General features: G+C 41.2%; 1 protein-coding gene across 6 annotated transcripts in view; it reads right to left on the bottom strand.

The window, feature by feature from the left end:
* MIDEAS (mitotic deacetylase associated SANT domain protein) overlaps positions 1-26402 on the bottom strand; it is a 111645-nt gene that overhangs the window by 83802 nt on the left and 1441 nt on the right. For 3 of the 6 annotated variants that reach the window (XM_045013637.1, XM_045013639.1, XM_045013635.1), the window contains exon 1: positions 4108-4308. The exons of the other annotated variants lie outside the window; for them this stretch is intronic. The gene's annotated coding sequence lies outside the window, so the exon portion shown is untranslated. Of the gene's footprint in view, positions 1-4107; positions 4309-26402 lie in introns of those variants that run through there. 6 annotated transcript variants of the gene reach the window in all.

Genomic DNA, 26402 nt, shown 5'->3' with positions numbered 1-26402 from the left:
ATGGTTCAAAAAGCCTACTGTTTTCATATGTATTAAAATCTAGTCCCTGATTCTGCGAAGATTTATGCACATGCTTAACTTTATGCATGTGAGGAGTCCCACTGGCTCCAATGGACAACTCAGGTGTGTAAAGTAAAGCATATAGTTAAGTCTCTGAAGGATCAGGGTCTAACCCCTCAATATTGCACACTCTTCTGCATGTAACTATATGCCTATGAGTCATCTCATTGAATATCATGAGATTATTCATGAGAATAAAGCTATTTATCTGTGTAAGGATTTGCAGGAACATGGCCTAAGACTTCTTTCATATGAGTTGTAAGAAAACAAAAGATTTCAGTGAGAGCTGATCTTTCTGCATTACAGCACAAGAAACAATTGCATTTCTGAGGATTTTTTTGTCTTTCTTTCTGGAAATAATTTTGATGTCAGAACACGTGATTATGAGTTTCACTAAATGAGTCAGACAGGAGGAGCTAAGGTGACCAGATGTCCCGATTTTATAGGGACAGTCCCAATTTTGGTGTCTTTTTCTTATATAGGCTCCTATTACCCCCCACCTCCTGTCCCGATTTTTCACACTTGCTGTCTGGTCACCCTAGGAGGAGCAGGATGAAGAGAAATGCACAAGTACATAACGGTTCAATCATGCACTGATTAAAATACCTTATTTATTTTATTTTAATTTACTGGTGGTTCACTGAAGGAACACTGGCAAGGTCAGTGGGTCTACCATTTGACCTACATATTGTGGTTTATAAGTTATTTGCAAAGCTCAAGTAAATTTCTGCTTAAAACAAACTCAATGCTCTTTGTTCAAGAGAACTAAGTATAATTGTATATGCACTATTTGCCCGATGATAGGGAAAACCTACAGTAATAAACTGATGTGTATATACACATCAAAGGAATTACATTTCTGGTAGAGCTGAAATCTACCCTAAGCTTCCAAGACATTATTATGAAATAACACTTCTCACTTCTATAGTTCCTTTTACCAGGGGGATCTCAAAGCACTTTATAAGCAAAAAGTAAGCCTGACAGCATCCACAGAGTAGGACAGTATTTATCCCCATTTCATATCTGAGGAAATTGAAGTAGAGTTTAAGGCCAAATTTCTCCAGAAGTGGCCTCTGATCTTGGGTGCTCCAATTTCTCAGTGCTTGAGCCACTTTGGACCTGATTTTCGTAAGTGGCAAGCACCCACAACTTCAAATGAAATCACTGCCCAGCACTTCTGAAAAGCTCTACAGCAGGGGTCGGCAACCTTTCAGAAGTGGTGTGCCAAGTCTTCGTTTATTCACGCTAATTTAAGGTTTTGCATGCCAGTAATATATTTTAATGTTTTTAGAAGGTCTCTTTCTATAAGCCTATAATATATAACTAAATTATTGTTGTATGTAAAGTAAATAAGGTTTTTAAAAATGTTTAAGAAGCTTCATTTAAAATTAAATTAAAATGCAGAGCACCCCAGACCGGTGGCCAGGACCCAGGCAATGTGAGTGTCACTGAAAATCAGCTCGCGTGCTGCCTTTGGCACGCGTGCCATAGGTTGCCTACCCCTGCTCTACGGTGTCTCAAGTTGAGCACTTATGAACTTACACACGCAAAATTACACACCAGTTTTCAAAATCTTAGTCAAAGAGACTTGCCTAAGTTCATACAGCAAGTCAGTGGCACTCAGGAATAGAACCCAGAAATCCTAGTTCCCAATTCCTTGCTCTAAGTAGGAGCCAACACTACCTACAGAAAAAAGAGGTTCAAAATTTGTTATTGAAAAATCAATGTTCCTCTTAAGTTCTGATTTTCCAAAGAATTGGTAGGTTTGCTGTATGGATCAAACTACCCATTGCTCTGCCAGTATTGCCTAATCCAAATATTTAAAAAAAATATGACTTGGGCCCCTCCAAAAATCATTAAATATCTTTAAAATCATGAGATTTTTTTAAAATAATAAATTTGGGGAGTGGGTTATTTGCCTCTTGGTTTTTGTGGCTTTTAGGGTATACTTAGGTCATGTTTTCAAGCTTGTATGCCTCCAGGGAGGGCTAGAATTATTTTTATATATATAATAAAATAAAACAACAACAATATTAATGCAAACAGATTCTCTGTTATCAAAAGATTCCTGGATCTGTTTTTTAAAAGAACAACACTGAATATTGCCAGATTCACAATAAAATCACCAGAGTTGGGAACATCAGGTCTCTATTACCACTCCTCTTCTGAACCTTTTACTTCTTGTGACAGAACATGCAAACTACCTCTTTTGACTCTCACTCTACCAAAAAACAGGATAGCTGAATTGCAACCACTTTTTAATTTTAATGCACTTGTTTTTCCTCACCCAGTATACAAGAGACAAGGCCCTGACTAGAGTCACAATTGTACAGCAGAAGTCTACACAAAATCCACCAAACTGCTAGCAAAACTGACTGCTTAGTATCCGCTGAATTGTCAGACTGCAAGTCCACTGATTCAATAAGCTTTCAAAATCTTTTACAAGTTCAGACATTGTTATAGGTATTTTCTGTGCAGTACATCAAATCTAGGACTCCTGTAGTGGCACCAGTTTCCTGTGCAATACTTCCCTTCTCCCATTTCTTTTTAGGTGGGGCAATGCAAACAACTTCATTTTCCTCTCCTCTCTTTAACTTTCAGGTGTTTGGTAATATGTCAGGGAGGGATCATCATGACTTGAGGTCAAAAGGCAAAAAGGAACTTAGCCGTTTAGTAAGGGCTACATTTTCTTTTTACTATTTGCAATGCAAATCTACTTTTTGTTCCATACTGAAGTCTTGCACAATAGCCTGTGTATGCACATTAGTTCCAACAATGCCTTCCTATGCAATCACATTGTAATTATACACTCAAAGCAATGGCTGCTATGAACTGTAATATCATCCTCTAAACAACTAATCTCAGTCTCTGCATTAGGATATTTCTTCTCTGGTTTCCCCTCCCTTTGCTGTTTGCTCACTGCTTTGATGCAGAGAACTTCTGCACTGCTTACAAACCAGCAAACCTGGATTTAATCAAGTTATTATCATATTATAAAATTTTCAACTGTTTGTTTTAGAACAAATGTGAAATAAGTCTACAAAATGCAGTGTGGAAAAAAAATCCTGTAGGCTTGCAACCTTGCAAGGCTTTATAAAGCAAAAATAAAACTTTGTTTAAAATGTATTAGAATAAAGGGCTTGTATTATATAAGACATTCACATATGTGCGTGGGTGTATTGTCAGCTTTTACTAGTAAACTGCAAAATATCAGTCCTTTGCAGTTACAGTCAGATGAAGAATTGTACAACTTAGAATGCAAGATTGTCAAAAACAAGTTAAAAAAACATCCAAAACTGATTAAATCTCAGTGATATTTATGAACGTTGCAAAGCAAGAGCTCCCTCCTGTTTAATTTAGTATTTTAAAAAAATAATGTAGCTTCCTTCCTACATGCACAGGAGGCTTAAAGACAGCACTTTCCCCTCACTTTACACATTGCAAAGGCTAATAAAACATGGAACATTCAAAAATCTTGCACTGAAATCCCGATACGGATCGGATGGAAATTTTAACAGGAGAAAAAAAAACACGCAAGAGACTGCTTCTTAAGTGTGTGGGGGGGAGGGGGCGGGGGGCAGAGTTGCAAACCCATATTTAGAGCCTTGATGTGGCTTTGGCAAAAACAACAATAAAATCCCAAAAAACAAAAAAGAGAATGGCTTTGCAGGGCCTTCTTTTTAAATGTATTTTAAAGGAGTTCAATCTTTCCTGTTTTCAAACAGAAGAAACCAAAGCTGTGTTTCTCATCAAGAAAGGAACTGGTGTCACTGCACTTCTGCTAAACTCCAGCCGCTTGCGCCTGGGCCCCCGAAGGGCGAAGTCAGCTGCTCCTGTCATTTGGCAATGGTGAGATGGAGTGGGAGGGATGTCAAGGCCATACAAACGGAAACTTAAGAGCAGATCTCCCTCTCTAGTTCTTTTCGTCTCATCTTGCACCAAATAACCACAGACCAACCCACTGACAATACCACTGACACGGAAATAAATTAACACCAAAAATGAAGCTGCAGGAAAGAGGGTGGGGAGTGGAATTTGTTTGCTCACCTTGGAAGCTAAAGGCACTAGCTCTGTTCCCAGTTCTGCTACTCCGAGAAGGGGGGACGAAGAGGAAACAACAAACAAAACTTTGCTTCTTTCTCTCTGGGGCTCACTAAAAGCGTCACTTCCTCATACTGTAAGTGGAGGAGGCTCCCAATGAGTCCCTTTAATTCAACTCCTCCCTCCTGCTCCTCTCACAGAAGTTGCAGTTCAGGGTTTTAGCCGGGAAGCAGCTCCTTCCTCTCTTCCGCCCTTGATTATTGAGGAGTTCTGACTGGCAGTATCGTGATCCTTGCTGCTGCCCTTGCCTTCTCACAAATTTTTATTTGACCTTCTGTGTCTGGTATTTATTACTTATTTGTAGAAAAGAGGGGAGGGGAAGGTCTGCTGCACTGATTTGTGAAGCAAAACCTCGCTGTGAAATGCCACTCTGTGTATGTCATACTTTGCAAAACTCCTAGGTTATATAATGTGTCTTCCCGTTAAGGTTGGTTTATTTACTTATTTTTAAAAGGAAGGATTATAATGTGATTTGTTTTAGGGAGCTACTTGCCCCAGAGAATATATTTCCCGGTCCGTCCCCCAGCAAATACAGTAGGATTAAAAGCGGGGAACCAAGTGTTCTGTGTTTTTGACAAATCTTCAAAGTATTTCAACAAATGCTGAATGTTTCAAACAGCTGAAACTTTCTAAAAGAATTTTCTTTTTGCTACAGGAAATTGTTCTCTCGCCCAGTGGAATATGTACTTCTGGGATTTCTCAATGATTCGGGTGCAGTTCTGGAATATAACCCTTTCTGTCACCTTGGCCTGAAAAAAAAAAATATTGCATGCTGGCAAACAGGCTCACCCTGCTCCACTATAGGTCAGGAAGTAAAGTTCTTGTTCCATCATCACACCCCGTTTCATTAACCACAAGCAAAACTTTAAATATATAAAGCAATGCTTTGGACAGTCTTAAAATGATCAGAAAAATCATCCCGGGGATCATATAGAAAAAATATATTAACATAGGGGTCGGCAACCTTTCAGAAGTGGTGTGCCGAGTCTTCATTTATTCACTCTGATTTAAGGTTTTGCGTGCCAGTCATACATTTTAACATTGGTAGAAGTTCTCTTTCTATAAGTCTATAATATATAACTAAACTATTGTTGTATGTAAAGTAAATAAGGTTTTTTAAATGTTTAAGAAGTTTCATTTAAAATTAAATTAAAATGCAGAGCCCCCTGGACGGGTAGCCAGGACCCGGGCAGTGTGAGTGCCACTGAAAATCAGCTCAGGTGCCGCCTTTGGCAAGTGTGCCATAGGTTGCCTACCCCTGTACTAACAAGTCAAATCAAAATTAAGATGGAAACATTTTGTGAAAAGACTCCTGTATATCCCTGTTCTCTCACTTTTGAGCACTTGATGTTCTCACCCCCATTTACTTTTGCCCCAGGCTTGGGTCTATCCAGCACACAAAGGTTAATACAGAATTACTGGACTGTACTCAAACCTGGGGATTTTTCTCATCTCTAGTTTACATAGGTTTATAATGTACAACTGATACAGGCAAACAACTCTACAGTGGGTTTTTTATTTCTTCAACAGCAATATAATAATATCATATGTTCCACCAATAGATCTCAAAGTGCTTTACAAAGTAGGTCAGTATAATTATCTTCACACTATAGATATGAGAAACTGAGACATGGGGCAATTAAGTGACTTGCTCAAAATCACACAGCAAGTTAGTTGTAGATCTGGGAACAGAAACCAGGTTTCAGGTATCCCAGCCCAGTGCTCTGTCTATTAGAGCACGCTGCCTCCCTCTTAATGCCTGTAAAAAAATGAGAAACCATGTAATGCAAAGGATGTAATTCTATCCAGGCATGCTGATGACATATAGTTTCTTACTAAAGACATGGGGTAAAATCCTTGCTCCACTACAGTCAATGGCAAAACTCTCATTAATTTAAATGGAGACAGAATTTCACCTATGATTTCCTGGTTTAATGTTATCAATTTTTCCCCAAATAGCAAATTATTTTTTCTCATTTAAATGTTTGTAGTATTTATCTCTTGTTCCAACATCCCCCCCCGCCATGCAACATTGTACCAACAGTAAAATAAAATAGAAGTTAGTTTTCTCTAGTACCATTAATATTTGCTATCCAAAAGTGCTGTATAGATGGAAATTATAGTCCAGTGACTGTAATCCAATGCAGAAGGAATTATGGGTGGGATCATGATGGGATTTATGTGTTGGAATGCTGAGCCTGACAGGTCGTAACTTTTAGGAACCTAAAAACAATCACAGGAAGTGATCCACAAAGCCAAGTTACATGCCTGGTCTCCCTGCTATACAATCCATGAGACATAGGTGCCTTAGAATGCAATCCACAAAAGCCAGCATGTAAGCCACGGTGCAGCATAAAATAGTAAAAGGGAGATGCCTACCAGGGGTGTGTGTGCTAAGCCCAGCTGCCCCTGTCAGAGATAAGCACATAAGTCCAGGCAGCAGAGAGATACCTATCTCTGCTGAGCTATCCACAAAGGGGAACCAGCTGCCTGGAGTCAGGCAGCTTAGGTACTTTTGAGGGAAAGGTTAGGCAACTGCCTGGCTCTGCACAAAAATGGTAATGAATAAGCTGCTGCTGCCACCACCACTTTATAACTTTTAGCCCAGTGTTTTGAGCACTCACCCAGGCTGTGGAAAACCCAGATTCAATCCCCTCTCTCTGCTAGAGGGGAAGAAAGGATCTGAAGAGGTGTCTCCAGTTTCTCAGGAAAGTGTGCTAACTACTGAGCTATGGGATAGCCTGGTATGGGGGTTCCCTGAGCCTCTCTTGATGAGCGATTGGAGCAAAGCAACTGGACCAGATGCTGGGTTTCCTAAACAGCTGCCGGAGCACTTTACCACAGTCACTCTCTCTCATGTGCATGCGCCCAATAACTGTTCTACCATGGATAAATACTTTAATTAGTCATTGGGTCAGAGAGGGAGAAAGATGACTCTGTAGTCCAGCTATTAGGGCATCTCCCTAGGAACCTGGGTCAAGTCCCCCTGTTCCAGTTACACTTTCATTATTTAGCCACATTGGAAGAGCTTGAACGAGAACCCCATCAGAATATCAGATTACTCAGTGCTTGGAGCATACTCTTGACAGGTGGGACACCCTCCTGTTCAAATCCTTTCTCTCCTGGGGGGAAGGGAATTGAACTTGGGTCTGTCATATCCCCAGTACCTGCTCTAAGCACTAGAGCTAAATGTTACAAAGTGGGTGGTGCCACAACTTCCTTGTCTGGCTAGAGTTTAAATGAGACCCAATCCAGCAGGCATACTCAGAACCCACTCACTGGATTGTGCCCTCCATGTAACTTAGGCAGTCAAATGCCTATCTTCACCCAGTTGGTGAATTGCTCTGGAGCATAGGTGAGAGTTGGGTGACCAAACACCTATAGGTTGGCAGCACTGTGTATGTTCAGTCGCTGAAACACAGGTGCCAACTACCAAGGGAACTTTTGGCCTGAAAACTTAAGCACCAACTGAATTTAGGTGCCTTCAGGGTTAGGTAGTAGTTTTGTGGATCACAGCAGAGCCGAAACTAAAACTTAGGCACCTAAGTCTGGGGTCTCTAGGAGCCTAACTACCTTTCTGGATCTGGGCCCATGTGCTTAGCAATTGCTCACAGGCCAATACATAAAGAAGCAAATTCAAACCTGTTGTAAATGTGGTGAATCCAACGGAAGGCAATTGGAGGTGCACGCATTGGCTCCAGGGTTGAATCTGCCCTAATACAAACTAGTACAATGTACTGTTGTACATTGGAGTTATTACCTGCTCTTTTGCAAAAGTGTCATAGGATCTATATCTTTCATGGAGAATGTGAATGGAGATGGAGAGAACTGATTTAAGTTTAATTCAGCTCATTTGAAAAACAGTACCTACTAAGCCCTCAAACCAAGTTGGAACACAGCCCTGCCTCCTAGCAAGGATGAGTGAATAGCACTTCACCTGACTGAGTTTAATGAAGTAAAATATTTGTGTTGTGAACTGCAATGGAAAATGCCACAACATAGTAATGCAAAAGTGACACTGTGCAGAAATGACATGATCCTGCCTTATAGGTGTTAACATTGCAATGCCCAGAATGAATGTGCTCTATCATCTTCTTGGGGGTCTTTTAACATGGCCATCCCCTTAGTATGATACTATCTAAGTTTGAAGCTATCAGCTGCTGACCCAGAGCCAAGGCAACATAGTAACCACAAAGACAAAGTTCAAAGTCACCATGACATGGCTGTTTATTCACTAGCTACTTTGGTGAACTATATGTAAGGCTTTATAAAGTGTTTTGTAAAGGTTTTGCCACTGTGCACTATTACGTAGCTCCCCCACTCCTCAGTCTTCACTTCTTACAATTTTGTTTTCTCCAAAACCATAGCCATTATAGTTTTTCATTGCAGCAACTGCTGTGATTGTGCTGTCCTCTTTATTGCTACAATTTGCAAGATTTGTGTATGTGTCAAACTATGACTCTATCAATATAACAGCAACAAAGCTCAATATATATGTATTCCCTATTAGATCATTTATTTTATTACAAATTTAAAACATCTTAGCAAATGAGAACATTTCCTAGAAAACATATAAACTCCCTAAATTCTTAAGTTGTATAGGCATATTTTGTGCTGTAATGATGTCAGCTCTTATAACCTTAATAAATTATGCTGAGTCAGAATTTGGATGAAAGATTTGCAGCATATACCTGTGTTCTGCAAAAGTGGAGCTGATATTCAGTAGGTGGCACTCTTTCCTCTGAGTCAGAGCTGAGTCAATGCCTCTGCATTGTGGGGGAGGATATTGTGCTACCAGAGATGCTATCCTTTGAATGACAGGTAAAATCAAGGTCCTGTCCACTTCTGATCCCTAAAAACAGCATTACATTCTGCAAGAGTAGTAGTATTAAACCCTATTGTCCTCACCAAGTTCCAACTCATGTAGTTGCATGTAGTTGCATTCTGCCTACCTAAATTCTCCCTGCATTTTCTATTGGATATGGTATTCTTCTTCAGTTCCTACCATAAACTGTTGTTTTGTGTTATCACCATGCATTGTTAAATAGTTGACATGTTCCATCTCACAGGTGTATGGGAGAAATGTTCCTTCTATTTTCTTCACTTACTTTATAGAGGTGGAGGCTTAATTAAATGATTGTAAACTTATGCAAGAACAGAAACGGCCATGCTGTCGGCCTCCAAAGAGGTGGGATGATTTTCTAACAAGGAGATATGGACAAGCATGGCAAAGGATGGCTAGAGCAAGAGAAGATTGGAAGTCATGTTGTGATCGGCTCAGTCTCAACTGATGAAAGACCAACAGTCTACGCAGTCTACACAAACTGCATTGAGAACCTCAGAGGAAAGGTAATAGAGAAATACAAATTATTATTGCATTTCATAACTTAGATTTCTGCAAAGTTGTTTGGTTTTTAATTTCTGTTTTTAATGTTTAATTTTGACGTTGATGATTTAGGAGTAAATAAGTATAAATACTAAAACACAAAAATTCAGTTAAAATGAAATATTTTTAGCTTTCTTTTAATCTGTGCTATTCCAATGGAAAATGCTTTTAAGAATATAGTATTACAAAGGAAGCTAGATTTCCATTATAAGTCCTACATCAACACCTTTCCCCATCTGTATCAGAATTAAACCAATCCACCTACAATATTACATGTGTGATTTTATGCTAGGATAGAATTTTTCTGGGAACTTTGAAACAAATCAACAAAGGTATTTGGAAATGAGCAGATTCAAAAAAGGAGTTGTTTTCACCTTTTGCAAAGTTTCTTAATATTAATTTTGCTCCTCATATCTCAAAAACAGCTTGAGACAGAAACTCTAAATTTGTTTTGTTGGCTTCAGCAAGGGTCAGTTTATTTGTCTAGTTTGAGGAACTTTACTATTTAATTATAAGAAGCAGTTTATGCAAATCAGAAACAAACTGGCTCCCTAAGAATCATGATGAGACCCTGTTATATATGAGAGAGGGAATAAACCACATCTGGCATAAGTTAGTCACATCACCTAATGCACTACTGAAAGGTCCCTAGGGATGTCTCTATTTGAACAACTTGCTCCTCTGCACTTGACGACTTTCCCCCAGCCCTTAGTTTAAAAAATCCTCTACAACCTTTTTAATTTTATGTGCCATCAGTCTGGTTCCATTTTGGTTAAGATGGAGCCCATTCTTCCTGTATAGGCTATTCTTTCCCCAAAAGGTTCTCCAGTTCCCAGTAAACCTAAATCCCTCCTCCCTACACCATCATCTCATCCATGCATTTAGACCTTGCAGTTGTGCCTGTCTTACTGTCCCTGCATGTAGAACTGGAAGCATTTCAGAGAATGCTACCATGGAAGTCCTGGGCTTTAATCTCTTACCCAGCAACCTAAATTTGGTCTTCAGGACCTCTCTCCAACCTTTCCCTACGTCATCTGTATGCACATGTACCACAATCACTAGCTCCTCCCCAGCACTGCCTATAAGGCTATCTGGATGTCTCTTGAGATCTGCTACCATTGCAGCTGGCAGGCAATTCACCATGTGGTTCTACCAGTCATCAGAAACACAACTATCTATGTTTCTAATAATCAAATCCCTCATTATTATTGCCTGTCTCTTCCTAACAACTGGACACAGTAATACCAGGGTACAAAATATATAGGAATGATAGAGCAGGTCATGTAGAGGCAAATAAGGTGAATATATGAATCAAACTGTACCATAGAATCTGTATGGATAGAAAGTCCATGCTTAAATAGTATAAGTAAAACAGTAGAAATATACTATTGACCACCTAATGGTGATGGTGATTGTGAAATGCTAAGGGAAGTCAGAGAGGCAACAAAACCAGAAAACGCAAAAATAATGGGTGATTTCAACTATCCTTATACTGACTGGATAAATGTCACCTCAGGGCTGGATGCAGAGATAAAATTTCTAGACACTAAATGACTGCTTCTTGGATCAGGTAGTCCTGGAATCCACAAGGGGAGAGAGAGAATTATTGATTTAGTCCAAAGTGGAGCACAGGATCCTTTCCAGGAGGTAAATAGCTGAACTGTTCAGTAATGGTGATCATAATGTAATTAAATTTAGCATACCTAGAGGTAGGAAAATATATATATAAAACAACAACAACAACAACAAAACCCCACAATCAGAGTAACATTTAATTTTCAAAAGGGGAACTACACAAGAATGAAGATGCTAGTTAGATGGAAATTAAAAAGACCAGGTCACCAGGATAAAATGCCTGAAAGCAGCACGGAGACTACTTCAAAACACCATAAAAGAGGCTCAAACTAAATGCATACCCCAAACACAAAAAGACAGTAGGAGGACCAAAAGAACGCCACCATGGATAAACAGCAGAGTAATGGAGGCCATTAGAGGCAAAAAGGCATCTTTTAAAATTTGGAAGTCAAAATGAGGAAAATAAGAAGCACAAACTGGCAAGTGAAATGTAAAAGTTATAATAAAGTAGGCCAAGAAAGAATTTGAGAAGCAACTTGTTAAAGACACAGAAATTTGCAGACATCAGATATCAATATATTTCAGAAGCAGCTTGAGTGTGGAGCTTGGACTCTGGTGCAATGAGCCTTAATACTCAATAGGAGAAGTACATCAGCAGCTGGCAGCACAGTGAGATACAATGTGCTATCCCCATTTTGAAAGTCTTTGTGATGAAATGGCCTAACTTTTTGGAACAACCATAGCCACAAATAAATATGGGTACAATCTGTAAGATTTGGTTCTGTTGATGTAGTACCACAGGGTTCTGGATACATCCAAGGTATGGAGTTTCTTCTCTCCTTGTGTGGAATTTGGCTTTGATAAAAACACAGGTAAGTCAATTGACTGGTTTAAGTGGAACTCAAAAATCACTTTAGTGCTGAATTTCACACAAGATCTCAGAACCACCTTATCTCTTTGAAGGTATAAGGGGGTTCTGCCAGGAGCATCTGACGTTTGCTCATCCTTCTGGCTGAGGTGATGGCCACCAGGAAGACTGTTTTAAGAGTAAGATAGTGAATGGAACATTCTGAGACAGGACTGACCGGGAGGAAGGGGGATGGGGCTCAATGAACTTTAGAACTTTAGGGCAATGAACTTTAGAAGGACGACACTGAGGTCCCATGATGAAGTAAGTTCAGTGACCAATGGGTAAGCATGCATTAAGAAATCTGGATATCATCAGATGAGAAAAGACTGAGAGTAAACATATCAGTGGATGATACACTGACATTGCTGCCAGATGGACTTTATTTGGGCTAAGTGAAAACTGTGAATGCTTTTCTGCAGCAAATAGTCTACAGTCCCCAGTGCCGGGGGATGCACTGAGTCTAGGTGACACTGGACTGCCCATACTGAGAACCTTTACTAATTGGAAAAGTACATTTTCCTCATAGATAGCTTCCATCTCTGTGCCAGTATCTCCTGAATAAGTAAGGAGCAGTCCTTTTCCATAGTATTCACCAAGCCAACGTCCAGGCTGTCGGTTGTAACAACTTTGCGTCTGGATGGAATACTTGACCCTGATCTTGTGATAAAAGGTCTCAGCAGTCTGGAAGCCTGATATATGGTTGCAAACACATCTGTAGTAGATCAATCCACCACAACTTCCTCAGCCAGTAGGAAGCTATGAAAATGAGTTTTGACTTGGTCTTGTCTGGCCTTGGAAATCACTCTAGGGATTAGTAGTGGGACAGCATAAAGGAGTTCCTGATTCCACTGTAGAAGGAAGACATCTGGCAAAGGTACCAGGCTCATGCCTCCTCTAGAACAGAAGTGTGTGAGAACTTGGCATGGCCCTTGGTGGCAAACATGTCTATTACCAAATCCCCCCATTGATGGAATAACAACTTGGTGATGGATTTCAACAATGACCACTCATGGTTGGTGACAGACTGTCTTCTTAGGAAATCTGTCAGAAGGTGCAGGGCTATTGGAATTATTCCATGTAGTTAGCACCTGTTCCATGGCTTGATTGTTTCCCTGCAGAGGGGAAAAAAGAGGACCCACCTTTGCTTGTTTATGTCATACTTTGCTGACATATTCTGTCATTATCTTCATTATAGAGTATTATAGGACCGGGAAGAATGCCCCCTCAAGGTTCTAAGTTGTTTATGTGTAGTTTTGTGTCCTCTGTGGACCATACCCCTTGTATTTATGTGGTCCAGGTGGGCTCCCCAGCCCATCTCTGTTGTATCTGTGACTAATGCCCTGCATCGCAAGTCACAAACAGTACCCCTTCTTGGACATTGTTGAGGGGCAACCACCAGGTCAGCACCATCAGGATATGAGGTGGAATTAAAATTGTCTTGCTCAGTGATCCTTTGTAAGAGAGTAGACTGGTCTGAGCCAGAGCTGTAGGGGCCTCAGACAAAGTTTGGCAAATGGCATCATATATGTACATGTGGACATATGGCCTAATAATGTGAGGCAAGTCCATACTACTGTAGCCAGGTATCACCACGTTCAGTAAAGACTGAAGTCAGAAGAATCTGTCCTAAGTATGCCCTCACTGTCGTGGAATCTATCCTGACACCTATGAACTCTATCATCTGTAATGGGATGAGAAGGGTGATTTCTCATAATTCACCAGGAGGCCCAGCAGGGGAAACAGAGAAGGGGCACAGCTGAGGCTTTTCAGAGTTTCCTGTTATGATCTGCCTCTGATCAGCCGGTCATAGATACAGATAGATGTGATGCCCTTTTCCCTGAGGTGTTCTGCCACTACAGCAACACTCCTGATGCCTTGGAGAGCCCAAAAAGTAGTACATTGTACTCATAGTAATTAGGCCCCACGATAAATCTCAGGTACATTCTACAGGCCAGGTGGATGGAAATGTGGAAGTATGTGTCTTATAAGTCAAAAGCCACAAACCAGCCCTGAGCCTAAAATGATGGAATAATGGAGGCAAGTTTTAATATCCTGAATCTGAGGTGGCAGTGTATTCCTATGGAATCTTTTTTATGGCTCCTAGACAAAGCAAAAAAAAATCACTTCATTTTGTAATTGGCTTTTGTGAGAAAGGTCCCTAAGGGGGAATAGGAAAGGGAGACGGCAGGCAAAGGAATTGGATGGGGTAGACCTGGGTGACAATGTCCACACCGATTTGTAGCCTGCAATGTCTGCCCATGCTCAGTAAAAGTGGGCAAGGAGATTTCTTAAGGTCAGCTCTGAGGTGGTTGTAGTGTAGCTCTCAACCATCTTGGCAACCTGATGCCTCTGAGAGGGAGGCTGGTGTGCAATGGAGGAGGATGACCAGGGCTTCCTAGGATAACATGGGAATAAGACAGTGTTCTCTGTCTTTGAGGTGACTGTAACCAGAAAGGCTTGTAGTACAGCACTGGAGTATAAATACTCAGGGATCTGAACATGCCCATTGAATCCTTCAGGTCAGGTACTCAATAGGTCCATGCCATCAAAATTAAATCCTCAATTCCCATCTGGATTTCTCTAGGTATCTCAGGCTCCTGTAGCAAAGAAGCCTTGTGCATTATGACCCCTCTGGTCATGGACCAAGTAGCTGTATCAGACTTGTCTGTTGCCACTTATAGCACTGTTTTGGGTATCATCTACCTTTCTTTCATTGTGTCTTTCAGTTCTTCCTTACATTCCTTTTGAGGCCTTCCTAGTAGATCAGGTTCTGGCCTGGTCTACACTACGCGTTTAAACCGGTTTTAGGAGCGTTAAACCGATTTTACGCCACACCCGTCCACACTAAGAGGCCCTTTATATCGATTTAAACGGCTCTTTAAATCGGTTTCTGTACTCCTCCCCGACGAGAGGAGTAGCGCTAATATCGGGATTAACATATCGGAATAGGGTTAGTGTGGCCGCAAATCGATGGTATTGGCCTCCGGGTGGTATCCCACAGTGCACCGCTGTGACTGCTCTGGACAGCATTCTGAACTCTGATGCACTGGCCAGATACACAGAAAAAGCCCCGCGAACTTTTGAAATTCATTTCCTGCTTCCCCAGCGTGGAGAGCTCATCAGCACAGGTGACCACGCACAGCTCATCTGCACAGGTAACAATGGTCTCCTGAGAATCGAAAAAGAGCTCCAGCATGGACTGCACGGGAGGTACTGGATCTGATCGCTATATGGGGAGAGGATTCAGTGCTAACAGAACTGCGTTCCAAAAGACTAAATGAAAAAGTATTTGAAAGAATTTCAAAGTCTATGATGGATAAAGGCCACAGCAGGGACTCATTGCAGTGCAGAGTGAAAGTTAAGGAGCTCAGACAAGCCTACCAGAAAACCAAAGAAGCAAACGGAAGGTCCGGTGCAGGGCCAAAAACATGCCGCTTCTATGCTGAGCTGCATGCAATTTTAGGGGGCTGTGCCATAACTACCCCACCCCTGTCCGTGGATTCCGAGGTGGGGGTTGTAATCTCTGCCACGGCTGAGGATTATGCGGACGGGGAAGATGAGGAGGAAGAGGACGACGAGCTTGCAGAGAGCACACAGCACTCCGTGAGCCCCAACAGCCAGGAGCTTTTTCTCACCCTGATGGAATTACCCTCCCTGCCCTCCCAACCCACTATCCCAGACAATGACGCCATGGAAGGGAGCTCTGGTGAGTGTACCTTTGCAAATATCAAGCATTGTTTTTTAAGCAAGCGTTTTTTAATGATTGATTTGCCCTGAGGACTTGGGATGCATTCGCAGACAGTATAGTTACTTAGAAAAGTTTGTTAACATGTCTGGGGATTGAGCGGAAATCCTCCACGGACATCTCGATGAAGCGCTCCTGGAGTACTCCAGAAGCCTTTGCAGAAGGTTTCTGGGCAAGGCAGCCTTGTTCCGTCCACCATGGTAGGACACTTTACCACGCCATGCATGTAGCAAGTAATCAGGTATCATTGCATGGCAAAGCATAGCTGCGTATGGTCGCGGTGATTGCTGGCATTCAAGAAGCATCCGTTCTTTTTCTCGCTGTGTTATCCTCAGCAAAGTGATATCGTTCAGGGTAACCTGGTTGAAAATCAGGAATTTAAGTAAGGGGACACAGAGATGGCCATTTTCCTACTGGGTTCGTGGACTGCAGCAGCTTAAAAAAAAATCCTTTCCTGCACGTAACCAAGCGGGGGGAGGGGAGGAGTGAAATACCGATGATCTTTTTCGCGTTTGGTCAGCGGGGATCTTCCCAGCTACCAGCCACGCGGGGGGGGAAGGGTGGTGATTAGCAGTGAGCTTGCATGGTATTAGTTATGCATTGGGGGGAGAGGTAAATCACTGCAGAAGCCGAAAGACAGTGGCTTACCATGGCCGCATGCAAGCTGAATTCTGATGCCCGGACCTGTGTCTGTGAGATCTGTAACCCCAGAGCTGCAGGCACTCAGTATTAAGATGAAAAATGCAACCTTGTAGTGAAATCACATGTGCTATGTAAGGTGAATAGTGCTGTTCACTGTGAAAGAGTATAACCATTGTTCTGTAAAATGTATCTTTTTAAATACTTCTCTCCCTCATGCAGCTGCAAATTTTTCAAGCCTCCCTACTCCATCCCAAAGGCTAGCCCAGATAAGGCAGAGAAAAAAGAAGACGCGAGATGAAATGTTCTCGGATATTATGGAAGTTACACGCAAGGAAAGAGCTCATCTGAATGAGTGGAAGGAGGTGGTATCAAATTACAGGAAAGATGCCAGTGAACGTGAGGACAGGAGGGACACCCGAGATGAGAGGTGGCGGCAGGAAGATCAGCGGTGGCGGGATGCAACTCTGGGGCTGCTGCGTGATCAAACTGACATGCTCCGGCGTCTGGTGGAGCTTCAGGAACGGCAGCAGGATCACAGAGTTCCACTGCAGCCCCTGTATAACCACCCTCACCATGTTCCACATCCTCCTCACCCAGACGTGTAAGAACGCGTGGGGGGAGGCTCCGTGCACCCGCCCACTCCACCCCCGTGGACAGCCCAACCAGAAGGCTGTCATTACTGTGAAATTTTTTTAGTGGCCTTCTCCATCCCTCCTATCCTCCTCCCAAACCACACCCTTACTTCTCTTCCTCTTTTTATAATGAATTAATAAAGAATACATGCTTTTTAAACTATAGTGAGTTTATTTGCATAAGTAAGCTGTACTCGAAGGGGGAGGGTGAGTTGCTTACAGGGAATGAATCAATCAAGGGGGGTGGGTGTTCATCAACAAACACAGCAGTCACACCGTACCCTGGCCAGTGATGAAGCTCGTTTTCAAAGCTTCTCTGATGCACACTGCTTCCTGGTGTGCTCTTCTAATCTCCCTGGTGTCTGGCTGCGCGTAATCAGCGGCCAGGTGATTTGCCTCAGCCTCCCACCCCGCCATAAAGGTCTCCCCCTTACTCTCACAGAGATTGTGGAGAACACAGCAAGCAACAATAACATAGGGGACATTGGTTTGGCTGAGGTCAGAGCGAGTCAGTAATGTGCGCCAGCGCGCCTTTAAACGGCCAAATGCACATTCTACCACCATTCTGCACTTGCTCAGCTTGTAGTTGAACAGCTCCTGACCACTGTCCAGGCTGCCTGTGTATGGCTTCATGAGCCATGGCATCAAGGGGTAGGCTGGGTCCCCCAGGATAACGACAGGCATTTCAACATCCCCAAATGTTATTTTCTGGTCTGGGAAGTAATTCCCTTGCTGCAGCCGTTTAAACAGAGTAGTGCTTCTGAAGACGCGAGCGTCATGAACCCTCCCTGGCCATCCCATGTGGATGTTGGTGAAACGTCCCTTGTGATCCATCAGTGCTTGCAGCACCATTGAAAAGTACCCCTTCTGGTTTACGTACTGGGTGCCCTGGTGCTCCGGTGCCAAGATAGGGATATGGGTTCCATCTATCGCCCCCCCCACAGTTAGGGAATCCCAGTGCAGCAAAGCCATCCACTATGGCCTGCACGTTTCCCAGAGTCACAACCTTTCGTAGCAGCAGCTTAGTGATTGCTTTGGCTACTTGCATCACAGCAGCCCCCACAGTAGATTTTCCAACTCCAAATTGATTCCCGACTGACCGGTAGCTGTCTGGTGTTGCAAGCTTCCACAGGGCTATCGCCACTCGCTTCTCTACTGTGAGGGCTGCTCTCATCTTGGTATTATGGCGTTTCAGGGCAGGGGCAAGCAAGTCACAAAGTTCCATGAAAGTGCCCTTACGCATGCAAAAGTTTCGCAGCCACTGCGAATCGTCCCACACCTGCAACACAATGCGGTCCCACCAGTCTGTGCTTGTTTCCCGGGCCCAAAATCGGCGTTCAATGGATAGAATCTGCCCCATTACCATCAGGATCTCCAAAGCGCAGGGGCCCGCGGTTTGAGAGAATTCTGTGTCCACGTCCTCATCACTGTCATCGCCGCACTGCCGTAACCGCCTCCTCCTCGCCTGGGTTTGAAGGTCCTGGTTCACCATATACTGCACGAGAGTGCGCGAGGTGTTTAAAACATCCATGATTGCAGTATTGAGCTGAGCAGGGTCCATGCTTGCTGTGTTATGGCGTCTGCACAGTTCACAAAGCAAAAAAAGGCACGAAACGGTTGTCTGCTGCTTTCAGGGAGGGGTGAGGCTGTACCCAGAACCACCCGCGACAATGATTTTTGCCCCATCAGGCACTGGGAACTCAATCCAGAATTCCAAGGGGCGGGGAAGACTGCGGGAACTATGGGATAGCTACGGAATAGCTACCCACAGTGCAACGCTCCAGAAATCGACGCTAGCCTCGGACTGTGGACGCACACCACCGATTTAATGTGTTTAGTGTGGCCACACGCACTCGATTTTATACAATCTGTTTTGCTAAACCGGTTTATGTAAATTCAGAATAATCCCGTAGTGTAGACGTACCCTCTGTCTTGGACCTCAGATAATGAGCAACAACAGTGCTGGATGCACACAGAAATGTTTTAAGCCCTTAGATGGGACTTGGTAGTGCTTTTCCACTTGCTTCAAAATTGCAAAAAGTGAGGCCAGGGTGTGCCACAAACCTTTCAGGATGACCAGTAGGACTTCACTGATTGGAATGGCAATTCTTGTGGACACCAAGGAGCTGAGGATGTCTGTGACATACCGAGGTATAATCCAGACCAGTGGAGGCCTGTGTCACCTGCGCCCTGTAACCTAGGGTTCCTTACAATGCCTTGTTGTTGCAGTTTCCAACCTGGATTTCTCACAACTGGCCATCAGCATGCAGGCCATTTCCAAATGTGTTTGTTTAACTGTAACCTGCCAGTCAGACCCTAGCTTTCATCAGGTCTTGGTTATATTGTAGGATGACCTCAATACACACCCAGTCCTGGACTTTTCCCCCAGAAATATATGTCCTGCACTGTCCAGCCTTCTCCCAGACAGTCCAAAAATATTAGGTTTGTTATACCTTTAAGTGAATAATATACACCAAATTATCATGATAAATGAAGTTACCCAGACACTTAAACACACTGGTTTATTAACCACAAAGAGAGATTTTAAGTGAGTACAAGTAATACAGCATAAAAGTTAGCAATGGTTACAAAAAATAAAGATAAAACATTTACTAGTGCCTAACAAACAATATTAGATTCAAGCAAAATTTCTCACTACATGCTTCCAGAAAAAGTACTGACCAAACTGTTCAGATCAGGAATCCAATGGCTATTTCCTTTTGTTTTCCCGGGTGCAAAGAACATGACAAGCAGGGAGAGAGAGATGGGGCTCATTGGGGTGTTTGCCCTTCCTGTTTATAGTTTCAGTACTCCTTTTGAAAATCATTTTCAGGTGAGAACCAGGAGACAAAGAGTCAATGTAGAAGGATATTCCCTGCTGGATATTCCTTTTCACTTGTTTGAGCTTTCTTTGTTTTCCATTCCCACTTGATGACTCTGTTTATGGCTTAAATGCAAATTAAGACAAGCACATATTTCTTTGTTTAGGAAAGACCTGTTTGCTGACTTCTGCATAGGCAGGGCTGTGGGGTTTGGAACATATTAATAACATCATACAAGGAAATCTTATAACTTTATCCCCATAGCTACAGATTTTATCAGGACAATATTGACCAGCAAATTATGAGTTTTCAAATGATACTCTACAAGGCATACCTTGTACAACAATTATTACAATAGTGTGTAGGGTGTGAATATAGGGGTGTATTCTGTCACAACGTCGAACAGTTTGTATGTGTTCTATTGGATCACCATTGTCTCAATGTCAAAGTATCTGTTATCCTCAAGAGCAGCTCCTGTAAGACCATAAAATCGGACAGCTGGTGTCAGGACTTTAGTGACAGCCTCATCCGGGAACATGAAGGATTCTTTAGATGGGGAGGGAAATTGGCATGTCCCATGAGCCAACCCTGCTTTCTCACTGGGAGGCTCCTCCAGCTCCAGTGATGGTGCTCTGCCTATCAATGATGACAGCAATTGAGCTCTCCTCTTCTGTTTTTGTTTATTTGTTTGTTTTGAAACACAGACCAGTTCTGGGAACCAGGACTATATGGTTCTATGCCCAGCTATTGCTGGCTTGCTTTATGGTCTTTGGCAAGTCACAAACATCAGAATAATAAAAAACACATAATCATTACATCTGATTACAAAGAAGACTAAATCACAAAGGACCTGATTCTGTTCCCATTGAAATTAAAGGCAAAACTGCCACTCATGTCAGTGCAAGCAGGATCAAGACCCAAAATATATTTTAATTGTCTTAAACATAATTAACAGTAAAACAGGAAGCCACTATCTTGACAATTTTATTATTCAAATCTATCCAGACAGATGGCAAGAAAATAAACATTTTAAATAATTTAACAGTAGGTTAAAAAATGTTAAATTAATTCAATTATTTTTCAAATTACAGAACTCACACCAGCTTTGAAACTTTGATTTCCAGTGTTTTCTAATGGGAAAACCAGTTCTTTCAGTTCCATATTACATCAAAAGGGTAGATGAACCACTGAACTGTGAAGAATCATTAAAATGATAGCCCTTACTACAAAAAAACTAATGGTCCATCTAGCCCAGTATCCACTCTTCCAACTGTGGCCAATGCCAGACCCTTCAGAGGGAATGAACAGAACAGGTAATCATCAAGTGATCCATCCTGTCGCCCATTCCCAGCTTCTGGCAAACAGAGGCTAGGGACACTTCAGAGCATGGTTTTGCATCCCCTGCCCATCCTGTCTAATAGCCATTCTTGGACCTGTCCTCCATAAACGTATCTAGTTATTTTCTGAACCCTGTTATAGTCTTGGTCTTCACAACATCCTCTGGCAAAGAGTTCCACAGGTTGACTCTGTATTGTGCAAAGAAATACTTCCTTTTGTTTATTTTAAACCTGCTGCTATTAATTGCACCACACCAGTCATGATTTTATAGACCTCTATCATATCCCCCCTTTGTCATCTCTTTTCCAAGCTGAAAAGTCCCAGTCTTATTAATTTCTCCTATATTCCAAATAATTTTTGTTGCCTGTTTCTGTACCTTTTCCAATTCCAATACATCTTTATTGAGATGGGGCGACCAGATCTGCATGCAATATTCAAGATGTGGGCAAACCACAGATTTATATACAGGCAATATATTTTCTGTCTTATTATCTATCCCTTTTCTAATGATTCTCAACATTGTTAGCTTTTTGGACTACCGCTGCACATTACTGGAAGAAACTACTGTATGACACACATATAATGGAAAAACTCAGTAATGGAGAAACGCAGTCAGTGACAGGTGCTAAAATTCTAAACTTTTATATAGATATATAAGCCTTGATTTTATAAACACTTTTGCATGTGCTTCAATTTAAGCATGATTAGTCCTACTGAAGTTAATATGACTACTCATGTGCTTAAAGTAAAGTAAGTGCATAAATATTTGTAGGATTGGAGCCATAAATCAGTGTCTCAATTGTAAGTGTGTGTGTGTGGGAACATAACAAATAGATGGAGATGATATCCATTTAAGGAACTGCAGAGCCAAGTGATAAATATGTAATCAATGGTATATGAGAAACTGTATGGAGGAAATATTTGCCAAAAAATCTGAGTTATTTTGAACAAGTGAACATCTAAAAAAGATAATTTTTCACTATTTTTTTTTCAGCAATATGATCCATGCATCGTGTGTTATCTACAGTAATATTTTGTACTTACACAGTACTTAAGCTTCACAACACCCACATGAGGTAGATAAATTTGATTATTTCCATGTTACAGATGGGGAAAATACAGGCACAAAATGATGGAATGATTGACTCATGGACAAACAGCAAGTTAGTGGTTAAGCCATGGTTCAAACTAGGAGTTTTGACTCTCATTCCTACACTACCACTACCCACATTTGCTCCACTGAAACTGATTAGAACAAGGCCTATAATGGTGACAACGGTTTAAGCTAGGGGTAGGCAACCTATGGCACATGTGCCAAAGGCGGCATGCGAGCGGATTTTCAGTGGCACTCACACTGCCTGAGTCCTGGCCACCAGTCTGGGGGGACTCTGCATTTTAATTTAATTTTAAATGAAGCTTCTTAAACATTTTAAAAATCTTATTTACTTTACATACAACAGTTTAGTTATATTATAGACTCTATAAGAGACCTTCTAAAAATGTTAAAATGCATTACTGGCACATGAAACCTTAAATTAGAGTGAATAAATGAAGACCTGACATACCACTTCTGAAAGTGGTGTTTTGTTTTTGTTTTTTTTAATATGGTGATATCCCTATCTCATAAAATTGGAAGGGACCCTGAAAGGTTATCAAGTCTAGGCCCCGGCCTTCACTAGTAGGACCAAGTACTGATTTTGCCCTAGATCCCTAAGTGGCTCCCTCAAGGAATGAGGTCACAACCCTGGGTTTAGCAGGCCAATGCTCAAACCACTGAGCTATCCCTCCCCTACTTTAAGGGAGCTGAACCAGATGGACTTTTTATTTTTTAATATACCAAAGACTACCCATGTCACCAAGAGGTGACTTTGCATAAAAGATATTGTATCTTACCTTTTTATCCTAAAAACACCAGATCACATGAGCCTTTTATCCCAACCTGCTGTCAAGATGAGATGTAAACTCTTAGGAAACCTTGCATCTGTTGGATTATTTGCCAAGCAAAGCAAAGGCCTATAGTCACAACTTGATGACATTGCTCTGTTTGACTATGGACAAAATACATTAGTGCATACTGTATCAATCCTACAAAGTGGGATGGGGATAAACTAGATGACACGGAGGACTTGTCTACAATGAACATTTAGTTTGAAGAAAGTTGGGGTGTGAATCTGCCCCACACTAGCTTGCTGCAGACTGTGAGGATCCTGATTATGTGGATTAATAACCTGTTAGTTTGCTTTAATTTAGTTCTCTTTTAAATGAGACTAGGTCAAAGAAAACTAATAAACTGTTAATGTGCATCAGTAGGTTCCACACAGTCTGCAGCAAGCTAGTGGGGGGTAGATTCACACCCAGCCTGCGGCAAACTAATCATTCAAGCAGACAAGCCACCAGCCTTTTCTATTCTACCGCTGACTCTAAAATTGATTGTAAGATTATATCCAGTACTGCTGCCCAGAGACCACGTATCCCACACTTCTGAATGGAGGATACCTGGTACTCACCACTGTGTTGCCAGTTGCCCCTGAACAATGGGCAGATATGGGAATAATAGCAGTTTTGAACACAATCTCCCAAACAGATTGGAAATAATTTACACTTTAATCCCTGAATGCAACAGAATAGAGTGAGAGGGCAATAAGTGAATAATCCCCAGAGCCAGGATCTAGTAGCTATATTAAAGCACACAACCACCTGTTTTGGACATGATGGGTTAAAGGTTTGCGTGATTTCTTAATTTAATACTGAATGGCAGGTGTAACACTTTATAACCACATGGATTTTCTCTTGTGAATTACCATTTTATTCATACATTTACTCAAATGTTTGTTCGGTAGTTTTACAGAACATGTTAAGAGAAATATACCACAGCTCAATTCCACTCAATCTTGTATATTATTATAATTTATACCAATTTACTTTTTTGGTGGTTGGAGCAGTTTAGATATGATGACACCAATTTGTAAACCTATATACCAGAAACATATCACATTAGTTAAACTCCAACAACAAGAATATTCAAGACCCATTATGCAAGTGGTATGGTAAGCCATTCTCCTGAAATGCCACTGAGCAGGATAGATATGTTGTAAACAAGGGATCTCTCTCCCCAGGCTATTACTGCCAGTAAGCATTGTTGGAATGAAGCTGCTGGCGGAACTAATAGTGAGTGTTGACTAATCTTTTCTGTTACTTAAATATCCTTGGAATTTTGCTGGTGTGTGTCATTTACTGTGATTTTGTGGAGGGAATCCATTTTCCAAAATAGCTCATATTTCCCTTATGAAAATGTAGTATAATTTTAATAAACCTGCTATAATTGTATTATGCTATGTGTTAATAAGAGTAATCTATTCTATTTCCTTCAATATAATTTTCCTTAAAATTATTTTCTTTAAATTGTAATTGTACTTCCCCAAGCAGTTACAAATACAGTTATTATTAAAAGATAAGAACATATGCTTTGGAAGGAGCTCAGGTTAATGTGTTAATCTCAGATGAACTAGGAACGGCCAACGATATAACTCTGAAAGTGCCTCTTGTAAAGATTTATTTACCGCAGTTTCAAATGATTTCTAATTTGCTAGCTCTTAAACAAGCTTTAGATTTTTTCTCCTTTGAAAATGTGAGGTAGAAAAATGAAAAAAAAAATCATTTTTTTCATGCCCTGAAATCAATATACTATTTAATTGAATCCTGTTAACCCTAATGCAGATTTTATAATGTGAACTATATAATAGTTGACCTGGTTACAAGAAGAAATCTACACCGCTGTATATATCATATGCCTTTTGTGCGTGTTTCCATTTAAAAAAATCCACAAAAGGGTTGTCCTTATGCACTGAGTGACAAGATCATTATTTAAATACTTGAATATATTGTATACCTTTGCCTAGTTTAATTTCCATCACCACTAGTCATTGAGATATAGCACCTCCAAATTAATAGGGTGTTTTCCATTAACAGAGATCTCATAATCTTTTCCTGTTTACTTATATGATTTGTAACATTGTTTTCTGATATAACAATTGTAATTATGCCTGCAATAAGAAGCTATACTCTTTTATTGCACAATGAGGCAATTAATTATTTACTTTACATAGCTCTCCTGCTTACATAATATACCAGTTTAATACTATAGCAGCATCTCCAGCCCTAAAAAATTCCTTGCACTGTATTAACAAACTAATTAGCCTGCTTGGTTCACATACAATATTCTACATTAGGGTTGCATAAATATAAACTGTTTACTTAGACCTAAATTCTAATGTTATAGGCAAAACTGGAATAAAGAGCTTTAGCTGCAGCTATGTGAGGGTGAGAAATCATCCATCTCAAACTCTATGAAGCCAGGCTGTAGCTGCTCTTACAGCCAATGGCATAGTCAATACACATTCTGAAGTGTTTGTACAGAATCATGGAATATCAGGTTGAAAGGGACCTCAGGAGGTCATCTAGTCCAACCCCCTCCTCAAAGCAGGGCCAATCCCCAGATACATTTTTAACCCTTGTTCCCTAAATGATCTCCTCAAGGACTGAATTCACAACCCTGGATCTAGAAGGCAAATGCTCAAACCACTGAGCTATCCCTTCCCTATCCCTACCACCTGTCTGTGCTTTGAATGAACTCACTGGCCATACCCCTGGCCAAACCACATTTCCCTTGGATAGTGAGCCACTGAAACAATGTTATAATGCCTGTATGGCATCAATGTTGCTTGAACCCCCTTGGCATCAAAAACACAGGTTTGCAGCTGTTTTTAACCATAACAGTCAATCAATCAATAACATACAATGGGATAACTATCTTTATCTGGATTTGTACAGTGCAGAGCATGGCAATGTACCTGACTAGGACCTCTGGTCACCATGGTAATACACCATTATAATATAGATGTTAATAAAAGTTTGTGTTTATAAGGGATACTCACACACCAAAAGTGACTTCAACCACAGAAAAGTGATGGCATGTAGTGTAACTGCACTTCTCAAAATGGTACTTTTATAAAACTTCTGCATTTGTGAGCAGTAGAATGTAATTTTAACTTAGATTATTAGGAGTTGTAGGCCATGTTATATGCCATTTCCCCTAGATTTTGCATGATCTTGATGTCACAACAATATGGGCATTTTTAATATACCTATTCCTCAAATAGATGCATCCACTCCTTTTGTAGTAATTGGATGA

This window comes from Mauremys mutica, chromosome 4, assembly GCF_020497125.1.
Source record: "Mauremys mutica isolate MM-2020 ecotype Southern chromosome 4, ASM2049712v1, whole genome shotgun sequence".
In the NCBI taxonomy this organism is placed as follows: domain Eukaryota; kingdom Metazoa; phylum Chordata; order Testudines; family Geoemydidae; genus Mauremys; species Mauremys mutica.
This window is presented reverse-complemented; position numbering and strand designations above follow the sequence as displayed.